We start from the raw sequence: 16,874 nt of genomic DNA on the forward strand, positions 1-16,874 counted from the left end.
CCACCCTCAGAATGGCAGAAAATATTTGCAAATGACGTAACTGACAAAGGATTAATCTCCAAAATATACAAGCAGTTCATGCAGCTCAACATCAAAAAAACAAACAACCCAATCCAAAAATGGGCAGAAGACCTAAACAGACATTTCTCCAAAGAAGATATACAGATTGCCAACAAACACATGAAAGGATGCTCAACATCACTAATTAGAGAAATGCAAATCAAAACCACAATGAGGTATCACCTCACACCAGTCAGAATGGCCATCATCAAAAAATCTACAAACAATAAATGCTGGAGAGGATGCAGAGAAAAGGGAACGCTCTTGCACTGTTGGTGGGAATGTAAATTCATACAGCCAATATGGAGAACAGTATGGAGGTTTCTTAAAAAACTAAAAATAGAACTACCATATGATCCAGCTATCCCACTACTGGGCATATACCCTGAGAAAACCACAATTCAAAAAGAGACCTGTACCCCAATGTTCACTGCAGCACTATTTACAATAGGACATTGAAGCAACCTAAGTGTCCATCGACAGATGAATGGATGGATAAAGATGTTGCACATATATACAGTGGAATATTACTCAGCCATAAAAAGAAATGAAATTGAGTTATTTGTAGTGAGGTGGATGGACCTAGAGTCTGTCATACAGAGTGTAGTAAGTCATAAAGAGAAAAACAAATACCATATGCTAACACATATATATGGAATCTAAAAAAAAAAAAAAATCGTTCTGATGAACCTAGCGGCAGGACAGGAATAAAGACCCTGACGTAGAGAATGGACTTGAGGACATAAGGAGGGAGAAGGGTAAGCTGGGACGAAGTGAGAGAGTAGCATTGACATATATACACTACCAAATGTAAAACAGATAGCTAGTGGGAAGCAGCTGCATAGCACAGGGGGATCAGCTCGGTGCTTTGTGACCACCTAGAGAGGTGGGATAGGGAGGGTGGGAGGGAGATGCAAGAGGGAGGGGATATAGGGATATATGTATACATATAACCGATTCACTTTGTTATACAGTGGAAATTAACACAACATTGTAAAGAAATTATACTCCAATAAAGATGTTGAGAGAAAAGAAAGAAAGAAAGGAAGGAAGGAAGGAAGGAAGGAAGGAAGGAAGGAAGGAAGGAAGGAAGGAAGGAAGGAAGGAAGGAAGAAGGGAGGAAGGAAGGAAGGAAATGAAAGAAAGAAAGGAAGGAAGAGAAAGAATATCTTTCAAAAGTTTATTCTCCAAAAGGTCAGGGTATGGGCTGTTAGGGCTAGAATAGGTGTGCACCAAGGAAGTAAACAATAAGCATAGGGGAACGGAGACAGAGCAGGGTAGGTGAAATGCAGTGGAGACAACCTCGCAAGAGTAGTTCTTAACACCTTGTGATCTACAGGCTAATCTCTTGTTAGGCTTTCTGTGTTTAAAAAAAAAAAAAAAAATCACTGGGAAAGATGATCTTGCTTATTACGAATGCCCTTTTCTCTCTTTCTGATGCCCTTAAAATAAAATCGTTCTCTCACAATCTGAGCCTGCATCTCAATCTTATTATCAGTGTCTAGTAAAATCATTCCTGTTACTCTTGATAGTCGAGTAGTTTAAATTGGGGAAATGCTGAATTAAGCAAACTTAAACTGTGTTTGTATTTCCAGGATTCCTCTCATTTGTTGTGTAAGGGGTGGAGTAGAGGTAAATACATTTCAGTGTTTCCTAAATTCATTTTTCTATAGAGCTGTTTTTCTAGGCACTTTTACCTCCTCATGGAGGATGAACATTTAGGAGGAAATATTGGGTTCTCTGCTTAAGCACTCTTAAAAATTATCAAGGACCCCCAAAGAGCTTTTGTTTATTCATATTTACCATATTGGAAATGAAAACCAAGAAAATTTAAAATTTTATTAATTCATTTCAAGGCAGAATAGTACATGTGTCTTCTTACATGTTAATATAAATAACAGTTTTTTATTTTAAAAAATAACTATGTTTTCCAAAACAAAAATATTTTGTGATGAGATTGGCATAGTTTAGATTTTTGCAAATCTCTTCAATGTCTGGATTAGTAGGAGATAACTAGATTCTCATATTGCTTCTGCATTCCAACTATTGTGAAAAGTCAGGCAGTCTCTCGAAAACCCCCCCATATACTCATGAAGGAATAAGAGTGAAAAAGGCCAATGTCATCTTACTATCATTATTAAAATAGCTTAGACCTCAAGAACTCCATAAAAGGGTCTGAGAGACTCCCCAGAGGACCTCGGACCATACTTTGAAAACTGCTAGAATAGGGCATGAATGGCCTATAGGAAGAGGAAGGGAGGAAGGAAAGAATAAACCATTTAAGAGTGTCTACCACATGCCAAGAAACCTGCTAGGAATTTTCATGAGCATTAATTCACTTCGCCTACCACCTAAACTCATTTAAGGAGGCAGTCACTATTTCCTTTGACTATGCTGGTGAGAAAACAGACTCAGAAGGATTGTGTGACTTACCCAAGGTAAAAAACAACTGGTAAGAGGCAACCAGTTTGAATCTGAGTTAAGAACACCAAAATAGCTTGAGGAGAGAGTTTTCAATGTTATATCACTATTAATTTTCTATTGCTGCATAACAAATTACCACAAACTTAGCAGCTTAAAACAACATCCATTTATTCTCACGGTTATGAAAGTCAGAAGTCCTAGAGCTATCCAAATGGATTCTCTGCTCTGGGTATCACATTCAAGCTGTTAACCCGGCTGAGTTCTCATCTGGAGGTTCTGGGAAGAATGTGCTTCGAAGCTCATTCGGGCCATTGGCCAAATTCAGCTCCTCACAGTTGTAGGACTGAGGTTCCCATTTTCTTGCCGGCTGCTGGCCAAGGGCCATTCTCAGCTCCTAGAAGTTATTGTCAGGTCCTGGACACTTGGCTCTCTACGTCTCCAAACCAGCAATGGGGAATCTCCCTTGCTTGTAAGAACTTTGGCATCTACTTGCTTCTTTTTCCATTTCCCAACTTTCCCAAGCTGAAATATACGTGCTAACCTCAGCTGGCTCTCTGTTCCAAGACAAATGCATCCATCTGGGGTCAGTAGCCCAATCCTGTCCCAGGGCCAGCCCCCTAGTATACTTCATGGAGTCAGGCAGATAAAACCTCTCTGTTTCACAACAACTAATTTGTTATCTCCTTGTACCTTCTGGATTCAAATAGTCAGCCAGCCCTGGCTTCTCCCCCTACGCCCCGTGGTTCGAAATCCCCTATTCTCCATGAGGAAGGGGATTCATGTCTGTAGTTCACAATGCCAGCCATCTTTCATCTCCTCTCAAAATGTCTTTTCTCCTTTTTCCTTTCTTTCTTATAAAGATTCATTCAGACATTCTTATATTACTCTTCTCAACTAGTACTAAATTTAAATATCATCTCTACAGAACATTGCTATAAAACAGCTTCATTAAGTGCATAATATATACTTTTAAGCTTAAAGGCTTTGGAGTTCTACAAATTCTAGTCAAAACATTATTAAGTATTAAACAATTCATATTAATTTCATTTAGAGAAATTTATAAAACGTTGCAAAATGTTTACTTTAAAGTAGCTGAAAATCAACTCCCTTTCCTCCTCTCCCTGCTGGGTTGTTGTAAAATTAATGCAATCCAGAAAGCAAACATTTATTTTTTGCTTTATTTTTGTTTATGTAGATTTTCACTTCTAAATTTTTAAAAAGAAAACATTCAGAGAATAATATCACTAATTATTTTCCACATGTAAATATTCAGTGTAACTCATGTGAAACATCATCTTAATAGCCACGAAGAGTGGAATTAGCACAAGGATTTGTGAAATGGATTATAGCAGTGACAGAGCATGCAAGGGACAGAGACAAGGAAAAAGAAAAGAGGAGCTCAAAGTAGGCGAGGAGGGATGAGGAGACAGCAAGAGCCATGAAGAAGAGGGAAAAACCGACAGAGAGCATTAGCATGCCATAAAAAAGAGTAAAGATATCAGATTCATTATGCTTTGACTGATCAACTAATAATATTTGTTGGATCAGGTAGTTTTAGGATCTTCTTGTGTATCTAGGGATATACACAAACAAATACATTTATAAATCTATCAGAGCTTTCAGAAATCCACATATTAAGCCATGGGTCATTGGTCTAAGTCTCACAGTTTTGGCCTGAGAATCGAAGAGCAAATGCAATTAAAGGGAATTTCAGAATCCATAGTTAACATGGAGCTGCCTTTCTGGATTTATGTCCATACATAGATAACTGTATTATCCTAAAGAGTAGAAAATCATACTTTTTTTAGGCAAAAAAAAAAAAAAAAAAAATCTGTGTGGTTTAATGTACGTTTCCTGAAGAATGAAAATTACACAAGATCAGTACCGTCCTTTCAATAGCACTTGTATCCTGACGATTAGCAGAAGAAACTAAAAGTATGGACATCTTCTTTAATATTTTCCTGTTTTTTCCCAATCATTCACAGGTCTCTCATTTTTCATAAGCCTCCCGTATGGTTTTGATGTAGGTTTTTCGATATAGGTTTGCTGAGGTCGCCATAACAATACCACAGACTAGGTGGCTTAAACAACAAATATTTATTTCTTCACAATTCTGGAAGATAGAAGTCCAAGATCAAGGTGTAGGTAGTGTTGGTTTCTTCTGAGGGCCTTTCTCCTTGGCTTATAAATGGCCATCTACTCCCTGTGTCTTTACAATAGTCAGTTGTGTGTGTGTACTCCTCTTCTTAAAATAGGACACCAAGGACTTCCCTGGAGGCACAGTGGTTAAGAATCCACCTGCCAATGCAGGAGACATGGGTTCGATCCCTGGTCAGGGAAGATCCCACATGCCGCGGAGCTACTAAGCCTGTGAGCCACAACCACTGAGCCCGCGTGAAACAACTACTTAAGCCTGCACGCCACAAGTACTGAAGCCCACGCGCCTAGAGCCCTTGTTCCACAAGAGAAGGCAATGCAATGAGTAGCCCGCGCACCGCAACAAAGAGTAGCCCCTGCTCTCCACAACTAGAGAAAGCCCGCGCACAGTAACGAAGACCCAACACAGCCAAAAATAAATAAATAAAGTAAATAAATTTGAAAAAAAAAAAAACAGGACACCAGTCATATTGAATTAGGGTGCACCCTAATGACTTCATGTTACCTCAGTTACCTCTTTGAAGACCTGATCTCCAAATATAGTCACATCCTGAGGTACTGGGATTACGACTTCAACATATAAATTGGGGTGGGGACACAATTCCACCTATAACAGTGGTCTTTTGAGAAAACTTGCTCTGATAAAAGAAATTCTTATCTGTAGATATGTCATCTTAATCAACGGTTGCTACCATCTTTAAGTTTTTCACAAGTAAAAACTCTGAAAGGAGAGTTTCAAAACAGGTGAATGGACAAACAAAACCTAATTTGTCCTCTTAGGTTTCATCTTCTTAGGTTTCATCTTCTATTTGTGACTTTCTCACATTAATTCTGACTCTCTACCACCATCCATGCAGTAAGCACACCTCTGTTTTCTTTTTGTTTGGTTGTTTGTTTAAAATTTGTTTAATTTATTGTCTTTAATAAAAGGGGCCTGCAAAACACTGGGGAAAAATGTGGGAATAATAGCTATAAACTCAGGAGAGCTCTAAAAGAGCCTAACCAATGGACTACTGAAACTAGTATTTAAATCCTACCTCTGCCACTCATGTAATGCTAGGTCGCCTACTATCTACTTCACTTTGGGCCTTAATTTCTTAATCTGTATAATAGGAACAGTAATTCCTCTGTGGAGACTTTGTGTGAAAGGAAACCCTAAACCGGGCAGGTTCAGAAACCTAACATTGGCACACTCCTGCCCCATGGTGGCAATTTTTAGAAATATGTGGGCAGTGGGAAGGGCACAAATAAAATGTGGAAACTGTGAAACATAAACCATGAGATACTTTCCTTGTAATGCACACTAGTTTTTTAATTGTTAATTTTCTTGCCTCCTCAGTACTTTTTATCTTCTAGTACTATCAGTAGTCCAAAACAAACAATGCAGGAAATTTCAGGAGTCATTCAATTACCCCAGAGGAATTGAAGTATATATTTTTTATCTTTATATTTCCTTCTCCTCTAAATCACAAGGATCTGTGGCAAATATCTTTGTGTCATTAATGAGGTCTTTTTTCATTTGTGATAAAGTGCACATAACATAAAATTTAACATCTTAACCTTTTTAAGAGTATAGTTCAATGGCATTAAGTACATTCACATTGTTGCGCTACCTGAAAAGAAGATAATTTTAGTTTTCCTAATTTAAAAAATAATTATGATCATTGTAAATAGTTCAGAGGGATGTTAAAAATCAAAGTAAAAAGTTACCCCAAATTCCACCCCCAGAAAAAAAATCATTTTTTATTTTGACAAACAACTGCCCTGAATATCTAAACTAAACATTGGCTACAGTCCCCATGACTGGTGAGAATCACATATATTTTGGCACTGACCCTAAGTGCATTGCTTCTCTACCTCCATTCTGTGTTTTCCTGCATAGGGACCAAGCTGACCGCTGTCCCTTCCCGTCAATATGCTAAATATTTCCTAAGGAAGGCTGTATGTATAGCAGAATTGAATGCTACTTAAGGCAACAGTGAGGGCAGCAGAGAAAAGCAATAAATGTAAAATTTCATTTTATACAACCTGTTCTTTTAAAGAAGTCTCTAAGCCATTTCTGCTCCATGGAAATTTTCACGTCCTACCATTTAGTCTCTGCTGCTGTACAACCCCCTTGTATTTCCCCTCCCCACCCTCTCTGGCTGGCTTCTATTCCCAAAATTCCTTTCAATTTCTTAGGCAGAAGAGTTCAGCTTTCTCTTTATCCCTTCCTTGCCCATCACAGCTATGCCAAAGGAGCCTCATCTTCACAAGGAAGCATACCCATCTAGCACAATCACTGTTTTCTCTCAGGGAATTCAGAGGCCTTCATTTAAAATAATAGTTTTCTTCCTCTACATATATACAGATTTATTTTACAAAAAAATATATATATATTATCACACTATCTGGGCTGCTACCCTGCACAATTCTGCGAGCACCATTCACATCCTAGTCTATGCAGATGGGCGCCCCGGAGGTTATGTGTCTCTGTGTCTCTGTATGAAGAGACCCTCAGTACTATACTTGTTATTTTGTAACTCTACAGTGCCATGGACATTTTCCCCTGTCACTAAATATCATTATATATCGTTATTTTTAATAGCTGTGTAGTGTTCCATACTATATAATGTTCCATTGTCTGTAACAGACATACACAACTGATCCCTTCTTTCTCATTATTATGAACAATGTTGTAATTAACTTTTTAAATATATACCTTTGTGAAGATATCAGATTATATCCTTAGAATAAATTCCTACTTATAGAATAAAATGTATATACGCTATACATTTTGCCACATGTTCCAAAGTACCCTCTTAAGAAGTGCCAGTTATTACTATATGGGAGTTCTATTTCCTACACCCAATTTACAACAATGGACATTATCATATTCTTTCTCCTTTTTTAATACGATAGGTGAAAATGACATCTTAATAAGTTTTTGCTTTCTTTGCTGTGATTACAAACAAAGTTGTACATCTGTTTTATAGTTTAATTGGCCATTTGCATTTTTCCATTTGTGAGTAACATCTTTATCTTTTGGTCCATTTTTCTATCGGTGGATTTATGTTTTTCCATCAATTTATAAAACCTACTTAAAAATTAGCAACATATTTATCTAATTCCGGTTTTTATTTTACATTTTGGAAATTCCCTTTTACTTCAAGGCCCTTCCACTATTAACATTAGATCATAAGAATGAGACATTGCTACAGATGAACTAGTTTGCAAGGCAGAAATAGAGACACAGATGTAGAGAACAAATGTATGGACACCAAGGGGGGAAAGTGAGGGGTAGAGGCGGTGGGATGAATTGGGAGATTGGGATTGATGTATATACACTAATATGTATAAAATAGATAACTAATAAGAACCTGCTGTATAAAAAATTTAAAAACAAGAATGAGACATTGCTTCAGTAAAATGATAAATGGGGAGAAGGTAAAAAATTCAAATTCTTGACTTTGAGTTCCAAAATAAGCACTTGTTATCTATAGAACAGGTGATAATCTCAAAGTCAAAACCTTTGACTGCAAAAAGAAAAAATTATTTCCTGGTCCATATCTATCATATATGCTGTCAATATTTTTCCTCTTTCTTATGTTGTAATTTACCTTCAACCTTTTGGGGGTTTGTTTTGATTTGGTTTTTGTTTATCACCTTATACATCTTTAAACATATTCCTTTGTCTTCTGGTTTAAGTATCAATGCTTTGAAAGGTTTCCTAAGCCGCCTCCACATCATAAAAATACTCAACTATATTTTCTCCATTATTCTTGTGGCTTTATTTCTTGTAATTAAAACTTTGATGCATCTAAATTCATTTCAGTGCAGAGACTAGAAGAAGAAATCCAGCAACTTTTTCCAAATGATTATCAGCTTTCCCAACATCATTCATTACTTTATATTTTCCTTAATAAGTTTAATGACAGATTTATCATAAGTTAAATTTCTATATACCAGGCTATATCTGAATTCTGCTTCATTAATTCATATGGCTACTATTACACCAGACTATTTTAACTGCTAAAACTTCATAATATATGTTAATATGTGATTGATCAAGCATCCCCTCATTAAGATTTATTTTAAGAAATTTCCTGGATATTCTCATATATTTCTTCTTTCAGATAAAATTTGTCAAAGTTTATCCAAAACGCATTTTAAACTTTTTTTATTTAATGAAGTTGTAGATTATTTTTACACTATTGCGTCTTCCTATTCAAAATAATTTCCATATTAACATATGGAAATTAATAGCCTTCATATACACAACTAATAACTAGTTAGAGATGTAAGGGTAGAAAAAAGCCCATTTACAATAGCAACAAAAAAGTTAAAATACTTGGGAAATTTTACCAAGAAATATGCAAAACCTATATTAGAAAAACTTCAGACCACTTCTGAAAGACATAAAGTAGAGCTGAATAAATAAAAAACCATCCCTTGTTCTTGGATAGGAAGACCTAACATCTTAAAGATGTCAGTTGTCCCTATGATGATTTATAAATTTAGTGCAATCTCTCAATAGAAATACAAACAAGCTTTTTAATGGAACTAAACTATACAGTTGATACTAAACTTCACGTGGAAAAATAAACATTTAAGAATAGTCAGAAAAAACACTAAAAAAGAAAAGCTGGGCTTCCCTGGTGGCGCAGTGGTTGAGAGTCTGCCTGCCAATGCAGGGGACACGGGTTCGAGCCCTGGTCTGGGAAGATCCCACATGCCGCGGAGCAACTAGACCCGTGAGCCACAGCTACTGAGCCTGCGCGTCTGGAGCCTGTGCTCCGCAACAAGAGAGGCCGCGACAGTGAGAGGCCCGTGCACGGCGATGAAAAGTGGCCCCCGCTCGCCGCAACTGGAGAAAGCCCTCGCACAGAAACGAAGACCCAACACAGCCAAAAATAATAAATAAATAAAAATTAAAAAAAAAAAAAGCTATGACAGAGGTAGTGGTGACTAACTCTACCAGATATTAAAACACCACAGAACCTCTATAATTAAAATAATGTGGGGTTGGTGTATCAATAGAAAAGTCAAATAGAATAGAAATTCAAATAATAGACTCAAGTACATATTAAACTTTTGTATATGATAAAAATGACACCTTAAGTCACTACAGAAAATACTGACTTTTTCATAAATGGGATGAACAACTGTTTAGTCACTTGAAAAAAAGATAAATTTAGATCCACACCTCGCAGTACACATACACACATATACACATCTCCAAGAGGAGTAGAGAGCTGAATGCAGAAAATAAAACCATGCAAATACTAAAAGAAGACCTGGTTGAATTCTTCACTGATCAGGTGTAGGAAACAATTTTCTAACCATAACTAAAAATCCAGAAGCAATTTTTAAAAGATTGACAAATTTGACTCCATAAAAATTAACAACTTCATTTGAAAAAACAAAGGCAAAGACAACTGACAAACTGAGAAAAAAATAGTTGCAACATGGATCACAGATAAAGGGCTAATATCTCTAATATATGAAGAATTCTTAAAAATTGAGGGGTAATGGGGAATTTCCTGGTGGTCCAGTGGTTAGGACTTGATGCTTTCACTGTGGTGGCCCCCGTTCAATCCCTGTTTGGGGAACTAAGATCCCACAAGCCCCGCAGCACGGCAAAAAAAAAAAAAAAAAAAAAGATTGAGGGGTAAAAGACGAAAAACATAATAGAAAAATGGACAAAGATGTTCATCCTCACTTATGATAAGAGAAATGCAAATTAAAACAACCACTCTCTTGGCAAAGCTTAGGGAAAGGGCAAGGCTCATACACTGCTGGTAGGAAAGCAAAGATAGCAGGGAAAACAAGAGCCTAATAGGTGGCGGAAATAGCCCAGTGCTGAGCCCTAGTGATAAAAATGAATAAAAGACACTCCCTGTTCTTGTATGCGCAGCCTCTGTCCCCTGAGAATAAAACAGTTCAGGAGTTAGACACAGAAAGTGTTAATTTCAGTGTACTCTGCTAAGTGCCAGACTGTCGTAAGAGCAAAGAGAAGGGGACTTAACAGACTAGGAGGGGAGGACTTCCTGGAGGAAGTGATGCCTAAACCAGTACGAGTGAGCCAGAAGAGGAAAGGGAAGGACAAGTGCAAAGAGCTTGCACTTCATCACATCAACAAGGTAGCACCACTGTAGTGTCTTAGGAAAAGCTGTAGCAGTTAATTCCACAGCAGATATAATCCTACCGATGGGACCAGCATACCAGATGGCCAGCAGCAATCTCACCTCAACAGTACGAGTTGGTGTCTTTAAGTCTCCTCTTTCTAGCTTCCATGACTGACTAGCATTCTCCATAAGTGAGTGGCTATATTCCATCAGGTTACAGTGAAGTCTGACTCACCTGGGGGTCACTTGGATTTTTACAATCTGATCATTCTGTGTTGATACTAAAGTGTCCATCCCAAAGTGTAATCTGATTCCCAAACTCCTGGAGAACCCCTCACCACAGAGCGCACCTCATGGTATTCAAATGGTCAGATGTGCATTTCAAATACATATATCATTCTCTCTGTAATATACACAACAGATTGCAAAGAGAAATGACTGCTGAATATGAAAACCAGGTAGTAGACTATAGAAATGGTCTGGCCAAGAAATGATGAGGGTCCAACTAGGGCAATCATGATGGAGATGGGGAGGAGGGGCCAGAGTTACCTGAAGTCACAATCCTCCCACATACAGAGAAATTACTCTTCTCATTATAAGGTTGCAGCCTGAAAATATCTTAATCTAGTATTAAATAAATATAATCAAAATATCACATATACAATAGGAGGGTTTTCATTTTTGTTTGTCAACTCAGAATTTGAGCACTGGTTTAGTATTTTTATACAAAAAAAACCCCACACACATTAATGAAAATATTCATTGAGGTAGAATTTACCTGGCATCATAACTGTAAAGACTTCATATCAATCATGTAATTGTAACAATGAAAACTCATTCACAAAAGTGGCAGAATTAAAATAATGATCAGATTTCTCATTATGAATGAGCTCATGAAATGAAATTAGCCGCTTCTCCAAAAATATCACTTTGTATTTGTTGCAGAACTGGAAGAGCACAGAGCATTACAGAGAAAATTTTCATGTTTGTTTTCTGTCAACTGTGTTATTTGCCAAAAGGAATTTTTCTCTCACTCATCTCTTGTTCTTGAATGTAACATGTCAGCATTACTTATCACAATAAACTTTAATTGCTTTATATTTATAGACTGCTTAAATTAGTTCCTTTAGTTCTTTTTAGGTGAGAGTCTTCTCTCTCTTACATTTACACAGTTCCCAACCTACTTCACAACTGTTGTGTGTGTGTATATATAGATGTATACATGTACATATATACATATATAATATACAGTATGTTTTGCAGTGCATCTTCAGGTATTACATAATATAGGCACATCTTTCTATGAATGTTTGTCTAGCAGCTTAGGAAAGTGACCTTTGCAAACTTTATCACTTGCTATTGAGTTATCGAATCAATAGTAAGGTTGAGATTGCAGCAACATTACCTAATTTCAACAGCAAAGAAGTGTCTTACACATGTGAGATGAGAATCTCATTAAACTTGCAAAAGTTTTCCTTTTAGAAGTGATGTACGTTTTGAAAATTTAGGTATCTGGTATTTTACGACTTGCTTGAGAATTGCTTAAAGTCCTACACCACACAGGCCCTTAACTTTAAGAGTATTTGTCTCTTACCTAATGCCATCTGGTGTAGATCAGCTTATTATATATAGCATCATCTCCAAAGAATTCTCTATATTACTTATAAATATTATAATATGGGTTGTAATAAGTTATGAAAAAATGCAAACACATCTGGAGGTCATTTAACAAAAATCAATAAACCATTTATGAATTGAGCTATTATTCATATGTTAATCTGATTGGCTCACTAAACATTTCCAGTTTTCACTAAGCATTGCCAGTTTGTCCAAACATGCCTCAGAGTCGATCAAAAGACTCAGTGGCTACATAAACACTAATTAAGTTTTTCATAACACTATTCCTTAGAAAGCTATAATCCTCTTACACTGGTGAATCTTTATTTGGGCAATAGAAATGTGAACACGTCAAGCTACACAGTCAAAAGGAAACACAGTTGTAGAGGATTATAACTGTCTATCATCTAGGCAGCCTACATAAGAGAAACTACTCATTAAAGATTACTTTGCCCAAGTTTTCTAAATCATTACTTCAAACCTCAACGTCCCTTTATCTATGCCAATATAACTATCAGATATTCCCATAGAAAGAGTCCCTTGGACATTTTCAAACCACCAAAGCCACAGTCACACATATTTACAATCCCAATGGACTTGCCCTTGCAAAATTCCAATTGATTTCAGCAAGACACACCCATTCCCCAGAGTACTGTCAGCTTTTCTCATCTACTTTAATGAGAGAAAATATTCTATTAATAAAGCAGGTGGCAACCATTACAAATGTCTTATGAAATATTAAATAGTGGGGGATTTCTCTGAGCCAAGGAACAGTAATAGGCAATATCCACTATGTACAGTGTACTGGCAAAGTTGCTCTTTTATAGACTCTCACCAGAATTGAGTGGTTTGACATCTCACCCTAAAAGACAGGAAGGTCACTGTTTCTGACAGCCTACCTTGTGCCAAGCACAGTATTAGACACGTTATATACATTATTATTTTACAGACAAGTAACTACAGGTCACAGTAAATTACCTACTAAAGGACACATAATTATAAAGGGTCAGACTGACTCCAAAATCCAAGCCCTTCCCACTTTACCACACTGTGCATAACCCTAACTGGGGGTATGAAACACAAAAATGCAAAGGCATTCTAAATTAACTCCTATGTCAGCCCAAATGTACAGAGAGAACGTAACTCCACTTTGAAGTTAATATGGTTTTTCTCATGAGCCCACACCCCCTGGGTAGTAAGGGGAAAAATTACTAAACATCTGGTTTAAACCTTAGTCCAATCCAGTGATTTGAACTGTCTCCACAGATAGCATCTAGTGGATCCTCTCCACCATACTCTCTCTACCATAGAGCAGCAAGACACATTCTAGACTGCCAGACAAGTGTCACACCCTCTACTCTACAAATAGAGTGCTTTCAATTTGCTCCGTCATATGCTAAAGGGGATAAATACAGGATTTTAGAAAACCCTTTCTTGTCTAGTAACTTAGCTTGCAAAAATACAGTCTTGGAGCAAATTTGAATTCAGAAGCTACATTCCTTTCACACCTTCTCTTTGTCCCCACCCCAAGTGGGATTCCTAGACCAGTCAGACCTAAGGTTATATATTCAGAAATGCAAAAGAGAAAAACATATTAATAAATTTCACACTAGTTTTACCAATAATACAAGCATGGGTGGACGTAGCTAGTACAATAGAACCCCAATTTTGTGAAATTACTTTTCATTTGAAAATACAAACTTTTATGATGACTATCTTGTATATACTATGGAAACAAACAATGAATTATAAATTGTTGCAGAATCTTTTTTGAAGGGTTTTCCCCCTCAATGTTTTAATTAAAATGTTTAACTGTTAAATTAAGAACCAATTCACAAAATAAATCATATATACATAATATATATATAATTTTCCTTGCACTCCATCCCCCAAGGTAGCAGGAGTAAACACCCTAGTGTGTGTTTTTCCACACCTGTATCCACACTTATACAAACATATACAGACATGCAGAGATATAAATAGGGGTTTTTGTATCATTATATAAATAATCTATACACATTACTCTTCAACTTGTTTTCTCACTTAACAGTCTCATTTAACCAGTCAAATTGGTTAAAACAAAGTCCCACACAAATAGTAATGGGCCCATGTCAAAATTTCGTTTGACTCATTAATGAGGAAATCAGCAGAATGACAACACTGCTTCAATTTAGATATGAGAAACTAGGACTTATATAAATAGTGAAAAAAGGAATGCCATAAATAAAATTGCTAAATTAAACATAAAAATGGTCATTGTCCTACAGGGAAATAAAATCTTAACCTTTGGGGTTATCTCCTTTACTATACAGAAAAAAAATAATCACACCTTATTAGATTTCTACAAGTTAACCTTTAACTTTACTGAGATGTAAAATGCCTGGGCCCTAATCAATTGTAAACATTAAGTCAGGCCAAGTCTCTCTTCCTCAAGAGAGAGTTAGATGACCCTCAGACTGGGCTTGTTAGAAAATGCTATAGCAGGATATTAAGATCAGGCAATCATCTTTTTTGCCTTATTTCCAAGTTTTGGAAATATTTTCCTAAACATAGTAGATCATGGATATCCCTCTGGATTTATATATATATATATATATATATATATATATATCTCCAATTTACTTTTTAAAAATGTATAACTAATCCATAGTATAAATGTTCCACAAATAAGCCAATAATCTCCCTACTGATGAACATACAGGGTTTTCTACCAAAATTTTGGCCACTGCAAATAATGTTACTTTAATATCTTTGTATATATGTTCTTTGATAGTGATGTTCCTATTCCTAAGATAGAATCCCCAAAGCAGGGGCATCAAAATAAAAAAATATACAGATATTTTAATTTAATAGCTATTGCCAGACTCTTTTATGAGTTTTGACAGTTTGGGATGTAGTCCTGTGTATATTTTTACCCTTGTTAAGTCAAAATAATCCTAACAAGATTGAAAATGCATGATACCCTTCTGTCTGTGCAATCACATGAAAAGATAACAAGTAAGTTTCATGCCAAGAACTTAATGACAGGACTTCCCTGGTGGTGCAGTGGTTAAGAATCCACCTGCCAATGTAGGGAACATGGGTTCCAGCCCTGGTCCGGGAAGATCCCACATGCTGCAGAGCAACTAAGCCCATGCACCACAACTACTGAGCCTGTGCTCTAGAGCCGCGAGCCACAACTACTGAAGCCCGCATGCCTAGAGCCGGTGCTCTGCAGCAAGAAAAACCACTGCAATGAGAAGCCCACGCACACAACAAAGAGTACCCCGCTCTCACTGCAACTAGAGAAAGCCCACACGCAGCAATGAAGACCCAACACAGCCAAAAATGAATGAATTAATTAATTTAAAAAAAAAGAACTTAATGACAATGACTACTCAAACTATGAATCAAAAAAAATAATAAAATAAATGTATACATATTTATTGGTTCACAGTAAAATGTTAATTTTTTAATTTGGTTCCCTTGATGATTCTCATTCATTGTATTTGGTACTATTTGGCACTATTGATTTATAAATAAATAGTATGCCTTTTATAAATATGTAATAAGTACTTTGTTTCTTGTCCAGTTCAAGAAAATGCTAAAGTAATCAGACTATGCCATCATTGTTTCCAAAACATTTGGATCCATGAACATTCAATGGTGGGAAAATTGCCATAGTCTTCATCAGGCTTTGAAAGTCTAACATGAAGCATTGGTTAATATATAAAAGGTAGAAACAACTTACATATCTCTCAATGTGATTAAATATATTAGGAACTGATTAAATACATTATGGTACATCCATATTCTGTAATACTATGCAGTCATTCCTTCGTCTGTAACATGCTGACCCTGCCTTTGTGCCAGGACTGTTTCAAACACTTGAGGGTACAACAGTACTCAAAAACAGACACAGTAATTGTTTGGAGGACTGTTTCTGTTTTGTTATGTTTATTTGTTTTGGTTTTTAGATTCCACATGTAAGTGAAATCATACAGTATTTGTCTTTCTTTGTCTGACTTATTTCACTTAGCATAATTCCCTCCAGATTCATCCAAGGTGTCACAAATGGCAATATTTCCTTCTTTTTATGGCTGAATAATATTCCATTGTATATATATACAATATCTTTATCATTCATCTATTGATGGGCACTTGGATTGCTTCCATATCTTGGCTACTGTAAATAATGCTGCAATGAACAAAGGGATGCATGTATCTTTTCAAATTAGTGTTTTTGTTTTCTTCAGAAAAATACCCAAAAGTGGAATTGCAGGATCCTAAGGTAGTTCTATTTTTAACTTTTGAAGAAAATTCCATAATGTTTTCCTCAGTGGTTGAATCAATTTAAATTTTCAACAACAGTGCACAAGGATTCCCTTTTAACTGCATCCTCACCAACACTTGTTATTTGTTGTCTTTTTTATAATAACCATTCTGATAGGTGTGAGGTGATATCACATTGTGGTTTTGATTTGCACTTCCCTGAGGATTAGTAATGTTGAGTATCTTTTCATGTGTCTG

The sequence above is a fragment of the Balaenoptera musculus genome, chromosome 5 (assembly GCF_009873245.2).
Source record: "Balaenoptera musculus isolate JJ_BM4_2016_0621 chromosome 5, mBalMus1.pri.v3, whole genome shotgun sequence".
Lineage (NCBI taxonomy): Eukaryota > Metazoa > Chordata > Mammalia > Artiodactyla > Balaenopteridae > Balaenoptera > Balaenoptera musculus.